This window comes from Arachis hypogaea, chromosome 6, assembly GCF_003086295.3.
Source record: "Arachis hypogaea cultivar Tifrunner chromosome 6, arahy.Tifrunner.gnm2.J5K5, whole genome shotgun sequence".
Taxonomy (NCBI): Eukaryota; Viridiplantae; Streptophyta; class Magnoliopsida; order Fabales; family Fabaceae; genus Arachis; species Arachis hypogaea.
Genome location: NC_092041.1, coordinates 15,070,681 through 15,084,142, shown reverse-complemented (window position 1 = coordinate 15,084,142; position 13,462 = coordinate 15,070,681). Strand labels below are relative to the sequence as shown.

Here is a 13,462-nt window from a genome sequence, read left to right as displayed (position 1 = left end):
AGTCTTTGAAACTGGCAGTTTTGCTACACTAGAGTGACCAATTGTGGGTTAAGCTCAAAATGAGCTACTCCAATAGGAGTTATACTAATGCTGCTTCCATTGAAGTCAGGAGTGGGGGTTGTATAAGACCCCAAGGTTCTTCTTGGTTGTGCCTCTTCCTCTAGATCCATAGTGATTCCAGTGTTCCTGCATAAACAAGAGATAATAAAAACTGGGAGTCTCTATGTCACAGTCTAGAGAACTCCCAGTGAGATACCAAAAAGAGATAAAAGTGACAACTAATTTTTATTTGAAAATTAAATAAATGAATAAAATAAAAATAGAAAACTAATTCAAAAATAAAGAAAATAATAAGTAAAAAATTTCAAAAAAATAAGAAAAGGAAAGATTAAGAAAAGATATGAGCAACCAATTAACTAACAAGATTTAAGAGGAGATTTTCAAAAGTTAGAAAGAAAAAGTCAAATAATGATTTTGAAATTTCAAAATTAGAAAGAAAGAATCAAGACAGAGAAACAAAATAAGATAAGATTTGAAGATTAAGATAAGAGATTTGATTTTAAAAAATTTTGAAATTGAAAAAGAAAGAGTCAAACAAAGATCTGAAAAATTAAATTTTGAAAAGAAAAAGTCAACCCAAATAAGATAAGATCCAAAATTTAAAACAAGGGATTTGATTTTGAAAAATTTTTGAAATCAAAAAGAGAAAGTCAAAGCAAGATTTTAAATTTTAAATTGGGAAAGAAAAAGTCAAACAAGAGGAGAAAAGAATTGAAAATAAAAATAAAAGATTTGATTTTGAAACTTTTGAAATTTAAAAAGGGAAAGTTAAAGAAAGATCTTTGAAATTTAAAATTGGAAAGAAAAAGTCATACAAAGAAAGATAAGATGTGAAAGAATTGATTTTGAAATTAAAATTCAAACTTTACTAACAAGAAAACACCAAACTTAAAATTTTTGGAAATCAAAGGCTATAATTTTCAAAATTTTGGATACAAAACACAAAATGACACCAAACTTAAATATTTTAAGATCAAATAAAAGAAAACAACAAGAACAGTTCGAATACTATGAAGAACACTCAAGGAAAATTTTTGAAAAACTAAAGGAATGAAAAACTAACAAGACACCAAACTTAAAGATTTTGAAATCAAAGTAAGAAAAGATAGCAAAGAATTCGAAATTTTGATTTAAGATAAAAATAAATATTTTTGTATTTTTTGAATTATTAAAGAAAAAGTAAAACTAAAACAACTAAGAGACACCAAACTTAGAAACTTAAGATCTAATGACATTAGTTTTCAAAAATTAAAGAAAAACAACTACAAGACACCAAACTTAAAATTTTTAAAATCAAACAAGAAAAATTACCAAGAACAATTCTAACATCAAGAAAGGAAAAGAAGAACAGTTTCGAAAATTTAAAAAAATGAAAACAGACGGGACACCAAACTTGAAAACTGACACAAGACTTAAACAATAGACAAAGATTACTAAAGAAAAGAAAAGGTTTTGAAAAATTTTTGAAAAAGAAAATAAAAGACACAAACAAAAGAGTAGATAAACCATAAAGAATACCTAATCTAAGAAACAAGATAGTCTGATAGTTTGTCAAACTCGAACAATCTCCGGCAACGGTGCCAAAAATTTTGTGCACGAAATTGGCTCCGCACGTTTCGCACAGATAGACCGGCAAGTATACCGGGTCATCTAAGTAATACCTCAGGTGAGTGAGGGTCGATCCCACGAGGATTGCTGGTTTGAGCAAGCAGTAGACACCTTGTAGATCTTAGTCAGGCGAATAGAAAAGATGATTGTGTTGTGTAAAACGCATAAAATAAATAAATAAATAAAACGTTACTAGATAGGTATGAAATCAATGGTATGAGAATGGTGGAGGTTTCGGAGATGCTTATTCCTTTTGGATCAATTTTTCTCACCATCCACTCCAAATTCTGCTTATTCATTTCATGGCAGGCTGTATATGATTAACGCCGGGTCAACGGTCGTTAATCTCCTCTGCTTCAGATCAAACGCTGGGTCAGCGGTCATCCAATATGAACGGAGGTGAAGCTTTAGCAGTCCATTCCCTTGGTGATCCTACTCAAAATGCCACAAACAAGGTCGGATCTTCCGAATCAGGAAATACTACTTCGTTGATTCTAGTCTATACCACAAAGGTCCTAATCACTCTGCACCTCGGCTGAACTGATGTTTCAAGAAATCCCCAACGAAGCAGTGGATTAGCCATCTAAGAGATGTATAATCAAGCTTGTGGTTCATTACTATCCTGTCAAGGACTCGCAAGAACCCATGTAGAATGAGGATGATTGTCACGGGTCATCCGATTCATAAGGTTGAAGAACGAAGATACATGTTAGAATAGAATCAGGCATAGATTGAAGTATAATAGTGATATTATTAATTCATAAGAATTAGAAGAGCTCCTAACCTTAGCCTAAAATGTTAGTGACTAATGGCTTATAGAAAAGTAATGAAAAACATGTAAAGTATCCAAGAGCTCCAAACAAGGGTGAAATCTTGTCTATATATACTAATCTAATAACTAAGGATTACATAAATATGATAGAATGGTCTTGTAGTGCAAAAATCCACTTCTAGGGCCCACTTGGTGAATGTTTGGGTTGAGCTAAGGGTGTCTGCACGTCCTAGGACTCCTTAAGGGGTTTGAACGCTGGCTTGGGACTCCCTTTTGGGCGTTGGATGCCAGTTGCTCCCTTTTAGGCTTCTAATGCTAGGAATAGGGTAAGTGGCTGGCGTTGAACGCCAGTTTTGGACCTTCATCTCAAGAGCAAAGTATGAACTATTATATATTTCTGGAAAGCCCTGGATGTTAGCTTTAAAAATATCATTGAGAGCGCTTCATTTGAACTTCTGTAGCTCCAAAAATGTACCTTCGAGTGCACATAGGTTAGAATCCGACAGCATCTGCAGTCCTTTCTCTGTCTCTGAATCATACTTATTCCAAAGCTCCTCAATTTCAGCCAGAATTTACCTGAAGTCATCATAAAACACACAAACTCAAAGTAGAATCCAAAAATGTGAATTTTGCACTAAAACCTATGAAAACATAATAAAACTTAAACAAAACATAATGAAAACTATATGAAAATGATGCCAAAAAGCGTATAAAATATCCGCTCATTAACAACTGCCACATTTCTCAACGTTGAACTTGGAAGTTGTCGGCGAGCAACCGGAAATAGATCGCACCTTCAGAGGGCAAGGATTACACGAGGAAAATCCTTCTGGAGAATTTTAGATTGGCCAATCTTTCCTGACTAAAGAGGAAGTTGTGTTGAGTGTTAAGGATTTTAGCATCCGTCGTGGAGTTCTATATCGGGTGATGGAGTTAGATCATCAGAAGTATCATGGAAGATGCAAGGAGTTTGGGAATGGTGGTGCGGAATTTATAACCCACAAACTAACCGGCAAATGCACCGGGTCGTACCAAGTAGTACCTCAAGTGAATGAAGGTCGATTCCATGAGGATTGATGGATTAAGCAACAATGGTTAAGTGATTTACTTAGTTAGACAAATAGAAAAGAGTGTCGAGAGTTCAAATACATCAAATAGTAATTTAGAGAATAAAAAAAAAGCAATAAATTGAGGTGAAATATATATGGAGAAAACAGTTAAGGCTTCAGAGATATCTATCTTCCGGATTGACTTTTCTTACTAACTATTTTAATCATGCAAGATTCAATTCATGGCAAACTATATGTGACTAAACCCTAATTCCTTAGACTTTTTTAGTCTCTTCTAACCTTCATGAACCGCCAATTCCTTAGTCACTTGATTCCAATCAGAGGGTTAAGTTCAATTCTAGTTTATATGCCACAGAAACCCTAATTACCCGAATATAAGAGGATTATATGTCACGTATCCCGTTAAGTCCAGATAATTAGTAGTTTAGGAGAAATTATTTTCAAGCTATTGTTCAAGTAAAGAGCTTTTCCAAGTTATACAAGAATTCAATTAGAACAAGGGTCATACTTTTGTTCCACCCAAATTCATAAGATAAAGAATGAAAACAATTCTTGAAATTGAAATCAATACATGAATTAAATAGAAAAGTAATAGTATCAATGCATTCAATAGATAGAGCTCCTAACCTTAACAGTGGAAGTTTAGTTGCTCATGGTTTAGAGAAAAAAAAAAGGATTCTGAAAAAACTGTAAATTGCGAAATGAGTGATAAACCCCATATTTATTCAATGAAATAGCATGGTTGTGTAATTCTCCCTGATTTTGTGCTTAAGTGTGAAAACATGCTTTTTAGGCCTTAAAATAGCTAATTTTGATTTACCTTAATTCCATTCGATGCCTTGATGTGTTTGTTGAGTGATCTCAGGTTCATAAGGCAAGTATTGCATGGGAGAAGTGAAGAGAAAAGCATGTATAATGAAGAATCCATAAAGAAACAAGGATTTGGAGTGCTTAAAGTGATGTGCACGCGTGACAGACGCGCACGCGAAGATGAAGTCGCATGGTGATGCGTACGCGTGACATGACGCATACACGTGGAAAGTAAACTGCCAATCAACGCGTACGCATGACCCATGCGTGCGCGTCGGTGCTCGCACGTGACCTCATTAAAGTGAAAATGTTGGGGGTGATTTTTGAGCTTCGCAGGCCCAAATCCAACTCGTTTCTGAGGGTATTTCATGCAGAATTGAAGATTGGACGAAGGGAGAGCAATTAGTTGTAGGATAGAATCATGTAGTTTAGTTTCTAGAGTGAGAAGCTCCCTCTTCTCTCTAGAATTAGGGTTCTTAGGGCTATTTGCATCTTAGATCTAGCTTGAAATCCTTATTCTCATCTCATTTCCTTTGTAATTTCTTGTTGCTACATCTTAATTCTCTTGTTCTCTCTTGTTAAATTTCCTTTATTTTGCCTCTCTTTTATGTTGATGAACTCTCATGTTGGATTTGGATATTCTCTTTAATGCAATTTGATGATTTATGTTCTTTTATTATTGATTTGAGTTATTGTTATTGTTCCTTTGCAATTGGTAGTTGCTAGATTTATCTTTCCTTGCAATTTATTATGCTTTCCTTTTATACCCACCAAGTGTTTGACAAAATGCTTGGTTGGGTTTTAGAGTAGATTTTTTAGCATTCTTGGCTTGGAAAGAGGAATTAGGCAATCTTGATTCATGATTACCCCCATTTATGTTGGCGATCTAGAGTTGTGAAATTCTTATTTGACGTTCTTGAACAAGGAAGATAACATTATACCTTCCTCCTTGTTTGGGTTGAATAAATAAGATAAGCTCTTGTTTATTATTGTAAAATGATTAACTAGTCTTGTTTGACTTTCTCTTGTGGGAAGTATTGATTATGCCTCTTCTTAGTTTGAGTTGGCTAAATAAGATGAATTAATTATTGCATGACTAGGATAGAAAGCCTATATTCTCAATCCTTGCCATGAATGTCTCTCTCTTTATTAATTGCTTCATGTAGTGCTTGATTTACATTTTCTTGCCCCTTTTTATAAATCAAACCCCCCATGTTCTTTCATACCCAATGGTTGAGGACTTCATTGTAATTCCTTGTGAGATGACCCGGAGATTAAATACTTTGATTAATTCTGATTTGGGGTTTGTTACTTGTGACAACCAAAATTTTGATTGATTGAGGATTGTTTGTTGGTTTAGAACTATACTTGCAACAAGAATTATTTGAGAAATTCTTTACTGACAAAATCCACACATCAAACAAATGGCGCCATTGCCGTGGAATTGTAATGGTGTTATATTATTGGCTATTGTATATATTGTGAATATGTTTGCCTTTTGTTTCTTTGCTAGTTTTTGCTAGTTATAGGGCTTTGCTTTCTTTGTTTCTTGTTATTTTTTGTTTTTATTTTCTCTTGTCAATATGGATTCTCATCACGTTGGCTATGAGTTTGGTTACGATTATGTTGTAGGGAATGAAAGCTTCAATGAGGAACTACATTATGGGAATGGATCTCAATCTAGGGAGGAGCCACATGCTTATGGTCAACTTTCATGGCAACAACCTCCTTTAACATCTCATGGCTACAATCCACCACATGATGTGCCCAATTATGACCCAAACCCTCAACATTGTTATCAACCTCACTCACAAGCCTCCTACCACCATTCACCTCCACATGACCATAACTCACACACACCATACTAACCACCATATGAACCATACCTAGAACCACCACATTCCCAATCTCAATACCCCCATGAACCACAAATTCCACATATACCACCTCAAGACTTTCACCAATATGAACCACCTTCCAATCACAATATCCTTCCCTCGAACAAGGAACCCTCTCTTCCCACACCACCTCTCAACCATGCCCTTATGCTAGAACTTGGAGATCTTAGATCTCGTATCCAAAGGCAGGAAGGAGAGAAGCAAGAGAAGTTCAAGGAGCTACAAGCCGTGATTGCTACCGTCAAGGAAGTCATTGGCAACATATACTCATCCTACCTAAGCATACACGATCAAGACACTCCCATAGTTGAATGTGGAGAAGCAACCAAAGAGCTTAGGGAGGAAGTGAACTCGAAGCTTCAAGGAGAAGAAGAGGAGTTGAAGCAAGAAATGCAAAAAGAAGAAGAGGTAAAGATAATTGAACCAAAGGAAGTTATTGAAAATTTAGGAGATGTCGAGTGCAAAGAGGAATCCCAAGTTGAAGAACCCTCTTCTATAGAGCTTAGAATTGGTGTTGAGGAGGATAGTGCACTACCTGCAAGGCATACTATGAGTGAGGAATTGGAAGAAGTGTTTCAAGCAATAGGTCCCCCTATCTATGATGATTCCGCATCAACACATGATCCTTTTGAGTTTGAGGAATCTTTCCCTATTTTACTTGGAATTGATGATGAGGTAGACTTCACTAAACCTCCTATTTATGACTTGAGTGATGGGGAAGACTGATAAACCACTATTTTATGGTTTATATTGTGTTTAATTGTGTGGTTTTATCATGATCCTTACCCACTTATTCATTAATTTAGCATGCATTTACATTTCCTTCCTGAAATTATTACATGATTGAAAACTGCTTCCTAGAGATTTTTAATTATGTATTTTTAATTCTCTTTTATTCCATTCGATGCCGTAATCTGTGTGTTAAGTGTTTCAGGCTTTAAAGACCTAGAGGACACCGATGAAGAAGAATGTGAACTTGAGGAAGCTTGGCAAGAAGTGGAACTTGAAGAACCTCGCCAAGTGGTGGAAGCCTCTAGAAGAGGATGGACAGGAGTAGAACGTGCTTTGTCAAGATCATTGGGAACTCCTCAACCTAATTTATCATCCAATCCTTCATTTGAGTGGGTAAAACTTCTAACTTTTAGCTTTATTATGCCACTCGAATTTGGTTTGCTTGAGACGAATGGCCAACTTATGGTGCTTTGCGAAATTAAGCGTAAGAGGAGAATATTTACTGGTTGGCATAGTAAATCTAGGCTCATTATGGTTGAAGCGTCAAGGAGCAAAGGTTGGACTAATGCTCAATTGGATGGGTCTAGGAGGATAGTTTGGTGTCTTCATGAGAATTTGGCTTTCTTGCCACCCGGAGGGGATTATCATGATCAACTCAAGGACGGGTGTGAAAACAAAGTGTGGGATCCCGAATCACACAAAGAAAATTAACTTTGGGAGGCCATGGTTGAGGGGATTATCATGATCAACTCAAGGACGGGTGTGAAAACAAAGTGTGGGATCCCGGATCACACAAAGAGAATCAACTTTGGGAGCCCATGGTTTGTGAGGAACTCCTTCAAGGCTGGGAGATATCAATTTTGAAAGATGTAGCTTATTGGAAGTCCAAGCATTGGTGGATGTTCAAGGATAGATTCAAGCACAAGCCACCTTGATGAGGAGCTCTCCATAAGTCCAACTTAAGGACAATAAACAAAAGTTCTAGGTGGGAGACACCCCACCATGGTAACATCTTTCCCTTTTTTTTCTTTTTGTAAATATTGGTAAAATAAATTTAATTTCATGTTTTATTTAGTTAGTTGAGTTTATTTGGGAGTCTAGTAGGTTAAATAAGGTTTTATGGTATTTTGGTAGCTGTTTGGAGGTTTGGAATGCTTGGTTTAGTGCAAGAACTTGAGAAAAGTTTGAAAAACAAAGCACCAATCCACGCGTACGCGTCACCCCACGCATACGCATGACCGCCAGCTTTTCAACAATCCATGCGTACGCATCATCCACGTGTACGCGTGGATCCAAATTTTTCCACTCCCATACAAAAACCCGAGAGTTGTGCGAGTTTTGGGCTGGATTTGTGCCTCTAGCACAAAAACCAACCCACGCGTACGCATCACCCCACGCGTACTGATGAGGGGATAATTTGTACACTTTTTGGCATTGTTTTTAGTATGTTTTTAGTATGATCTAGTTAGTTTTTAGTATATTTTTATTAGTTTTTAGTTAAAATTCACTTTTCTGGACTTTACTATGAGTTTGTGTGTTTTTCTGTGATTTCAGGTATTTTCTGGCTGAAATTGAGGGACCTGAGCAAAAATCTGATTCAGAGACTGAAAAGGACTGCAGATGCTGTTGGATTCTGACCTCCCTGCACTCGAAGTGGATTTTCTGGAGCTACAGAAGCCCAATTGGCGCGCTCTCAACGGAGTTGGAAAGTAGACATCCTGGGCTTTCCAGCAATATATGATAGTCCATACTTTGCCCAAGATTTGATGGCCCAAACCGGCGTTCAAAGTCACCTACAGAAATCCCAGCGTTAAACGCCGGAACTGGCACCTAAATGGGAGTTAAACGCCCAAACTGGCATAAAAGCTGGCGTTTAACTCCAAGAAGAGTCTCTACACGAAAATGCTTCATTGCTCAGCCCAAGCACACACCAAGTGGGCCCGGAAGTGGATTTTTATGTCTTTTACTCATCTCTGTACACCCTAGGCTACTAGTTCTCTATATATAGGACCTTTTACTATTGTATTTGGATCTTTTTGATCATGTTTTGATGATTGAACCCTCTTTGGGAGGCTGGCCATTCGGCCATGCCTAGACTTTGTTCTTATGTATTTTCAACGGTGGAGTTTCTACACACCATAGATTAAGGTGTGGAGCTCTGCTGTACCTCGAGTATTAATGCAATTACTATTGTTCTTCCATTCAATTTCGCTTATTCTTTATCCAAGATATCACTTGTTCTTCAACCTGATGAAGGTGATGATTGACGCCCATCACCATTCTCACCCATGAACAAGGTGACTGACAACCATTCTTGTTCTACAAGCATTCGAGGCTCTAGTGAATATCTCTTGGATTCTTTAATCGGAATCTTCGTGGTATAGGCAGGACCTGATGGCGGCATTCAAGAGAATCCGGAAGGTCTAAACCTTGTCTGTGGTATTCTGAGTAGGATTCAATGATTGAATGACTGTGACGTGCTTCAAACCTGTAACCTACTGGGCGTTAGTGACAAACGCAAAAGAGGGATTCTATTCCGGTAGGGGAGGGAACCACACCGGTGATTGGCAGCACTGTGACAGAGTGCGTGCATTAGCTTTCACTGCGAGGATGGGAGGTAGCTGCTGACAACAGTGAAACCCTACACGAGCTTGCCATGGAAAGGAGTAAGAAGGATTGAATGAAGGCAGTAGGAAAGCAGAGAGACGGAAGGGAAGGCATCTTCATACGCTTATCTGAAGCTCCCACCAATGATATACATAAGTACCTCTATCTTTATCTTTATGCTTTATTCATCATCTATACCCATTTGCGTCTGCCTGACTGAGATTTACAAGGTGACCATAGCTTGCTTCATACCACCAATCTCCGTGGGATCGACCCTTACTCGCGTAAGGTATTACTTGGACGACCCAGTGCACTTGCTGGTTAGTTGTGCAAAGTTGTAGTGATCACAATTTCGTGCACCAAGTTTTTGGCGCCGTTGCCGGGGATTGTTCTTGTGTATGGACAACTGACGGTTCATCTTGTTGCTTAGATTAGGTATTATTTTTCTTCAGAGTTCTTAAGAATGAATTCTAGTGTTTCTATGTGATGTTCTTATCATCACCAAAGCTGATTGATCATCATCAATTTAGCTCTTGAATGCAATGTCCTGCTGAAGCTTAGCTAGCTATGTCTAATTCCTTTAGACTAAAGCTTTAGACTAACATTGCATGATTCCTGGAATTCTCATTAAGAATTTTGATACCTTTATTTCCTTTTTCACTTAATTTTCGAAAAATCCAAAAAAATTTTCAAAATCATAAAAAACCAAAAATATTTCTTGTCTAAGTCTAGTGTCTCATTTTAAGTTTGGTGTCAATTGCATGTTTTTGTTCTTCTTGCATTTTTCGAATTCATGCATGTGTCTTCATTAATCTTCAAGTTGTTCTTGATGATTTCCTTGTTTTGATCTTTGAATTCTCTTGACTTGAGTGTTTATGTGTCTCATATGCATTCTCATTAGTGTCAGTAGTATGCAAACTGCTAAGTTTGGTGTCTTGCATGCATTGTTATTTGATTTTAGTTGCATTTTTATTATTAAAAATCCAAAAATATTTTTAATTTGTGTCTTTTCAAGTCAATAATACAGAGAATTGAAGATTCAGAACATACTGCAAAGGAATCACACAGAAAAAGCTGGGCATTCAAAAATGCCCAGTGAAGAAGACAGACTGGCGTTTAAACGCCAGCCAGGGTGCCTGGCTGGGCGTTTAACACCCAAAAAGGTAGTAGTTTGGGCGTTAAACGCCAGAATGTGCACATTCTGGGCGTTTAACGCCAGGATGGCACAAGGGGGAAGATTTTGTTTTCAAATCAAATTTTTTTTTTCAAGTTTTCAAAGTTTTTCAAAATCAAATCTTTTTCAAATCAAATCTTTTCAATCAAATCTTTTTCAAAATCAATTTCTTTCCTTTTTCAAAGATACTTACTAACAATTAATGATTTGATTGAACATTTTTTGCCTTTTCTGTTGAGGAAGGTTTTATGTTTGATTCATATCTTTTCTTGTTAGGCAAGTCATTAATTTTTAAAATCATATCTTTTCAAAATTGTTTTCAAATCATATCTTTTAAAATTGTTTTCAAATCATATTTTCTCAATCACATTTTTTTTAAAACCAATCATATCTTCTTAATCACATCTTTTTCAAAATGGTTTTCAATCAAATCTTTTTAACTTCTAATTTCAAAGTCTTTTTCAAAAATCACTTGATTTCTTTCCCACTCTTATTTTCGAAAATCAATTAGTGTTTTTCAAAAATTTTTCAAAATCTTTTACTTAATTTTCGAAAATTACTTCCCTTCTTCTCACATCCTTCTGTTTATGGACTAACACTATCCCTTAATGCAAAATTCGAACTCCATCTTCTTTGATAAGTTCGAATTTTCTACCTCTGTCTTCCATTCTTCTTTTCCTCTGACACCTTAAGGAATCTCTATACTGTGACATAGAGGATTCCATATTTTCTTGTTCTCTTCTCTTTCATATGAGCAGGAACAAAGACAAAGGCATTCTTGTTGAAGCTGACCCTGAACCTGAAAGGACCTTGAAGCGGAAGCTAAGAGAAGCTAAGGCACAACTCTTTATTGAGGACCTGACCGAATTCTTCAAAGAAGGAGAACCCATGGCAGCCGAAAATAACAACAATGCCAACAATGCAAGGAAGGTGCTGGGTGACTTTACTGCACCTACTCCCGACTTTTATGGGAGAAGCATCTCTATCCCTGCCATTGGAGCAAACAACTTTGAGCTTAAGCCTCAATTAGTTTCTCTAATGCAACAGAATTGCAAGTTCCATGGACTTCCAATGGAAGATCCTCATCAGTTCTTAGCTGAATTCTCGCAAATCTGTGACACAGTCAAGACCAATGGGGTAGACCCTGAGGTCTATAGACTGATGCTATTCCCTTTTGCTATAAGAGACAGAGCTAGGATATGGTTGGATTCACAACCTAAAGAAAGCCTGGACTCATGGGAAAAGCTAGTCAATGCCTTCTTGACAAAGTTCTTTCCACCTCAAAAATTGAGTAAGCTTAGAGTGGAAGTCCAAACCTTCAGACAGAAGGATGGTGAATCCCTCTATGAAGCTTGGGAAAGATACAAACAATTAATCAGAAAATGTCCGTCTGACATGCTTTCTGAATGGAGCATCATAGGTATTTTCTATGATGGTCTCTCTGAACTATCCAAGATGTCTTTGGATAGCTCTGCTGGAGGATCTCTTCATCTGAAGAAGACGCCTACAGAAGCTCAAGAGCTAATTGAAATGGTTGCAAATAACCAATTCATGTACACTTCTGAAAGGAATCCTGTGAACAATGGGACTAGTCAGAAGAAAGGAGTTCTTGAGATTGATACTCTGAATGCCATTTTGGCTCAGAACAAGATATTGACTCAACAAGTCAATTTAATTTCTCAAAGTCTGTCTGGAATGCAAAATGCACCAAGCAGTACTAAGGATGCTTCATCTGAAGAAGAAGCTTATGATCCTGAGAACCCTTCAATGGAAAAGGTGAATTACCTAGGAGAACCCTATGGAAACACCTATAATTCTTCATGGAGAAATCACCCAAATTTCTCATGGAAGAATCAAGAGAGACCTCAACAAGGTTTCAACAACAATAATGGTGGAAGAAACAGGTTTAGCAATGGTAAACCTTTTCCATCATCTTCTCAGCAACAGACAGAGAATCCTAAGCAGAACCCCTCTGACTTAGCTACCATGGTCTCTGATCTAATTAAAACCACTCAAAGTTTCATGAATGAAACAAGGTCCTCCATTAGAAATTTGGAGGCACAAGTGGGACAGCTGAGCAAGAAAATTACTGAACTCCCTCCAAGTACTCTCCCAAGCAATACAAAAGAAAATCCAAAAGGAGAGTGCAAAGCCATAAACATGGCCGAATTTGGAGAGGAAGAAGAGGAAGTGAACGCCACTGAGGAAGACCTCAATGGGCATGCACTGAACTCCAATGGGTTCCCTAATGAGGAACCATGGGAATCTGAGGCTCAAAATGAGACCATAGAGATTCCATTGGACTTACTTCTGCCTTTCATGAGCTATGATGAGTATTCTTCTTCTGAAGAGGATGAGTATGTCACTGAAGAGCAAGTTGCTAAATACCTTGGAGCAATCATGAAGCTAAATGACAAGTTATTTGGAAATGAGACTAAGGAGGATGAACCCCCTTTGCTCACCAAAGAACTGGATAACTTGTCTAGGCAGCAATTGCCTCAAAAGAGGCAGGACCCTGGGAAGTTTTCTATACCTTGTACCATAGACACCATGACCTTCAAGAAGGCCTTGTGTGACTTAGGATCAAGTGTAAACCTCATGCCCCTCTCTGTAATGGAGAAATTAGGGATCTTTGAGGTGCAAGCTGCAAAAATCTCACTGGAGATGGCAGACAACTCAAGAAAACAAGCCTATGGACTTGTAGAGGATGTTTTGGTCAAAGTTGAAGACC

At 37.3% G+C, this 13,462-nt stretch overlaps 1 non-coding gene across 1 annotated transcript; it reads right to left on the bottom strand.

Annotated features, from left to right (window-relative positions):
• Nucleotides 1-12,024: 12,024 nt before the first annotated feature.
• On the bottom strand, nucleotides 12,025-12,132 carry LOC112699768 (small nucleolar RNA R71). Its single transcript, XR_003152707.1, has one exon. It is a non-coding gene; the product is annotated as a small nucleolar RNA R71 (small nucleolar RNA).
• Nucleotides 12,133-13,462: the final 1,330 nt, after the last annotated feature.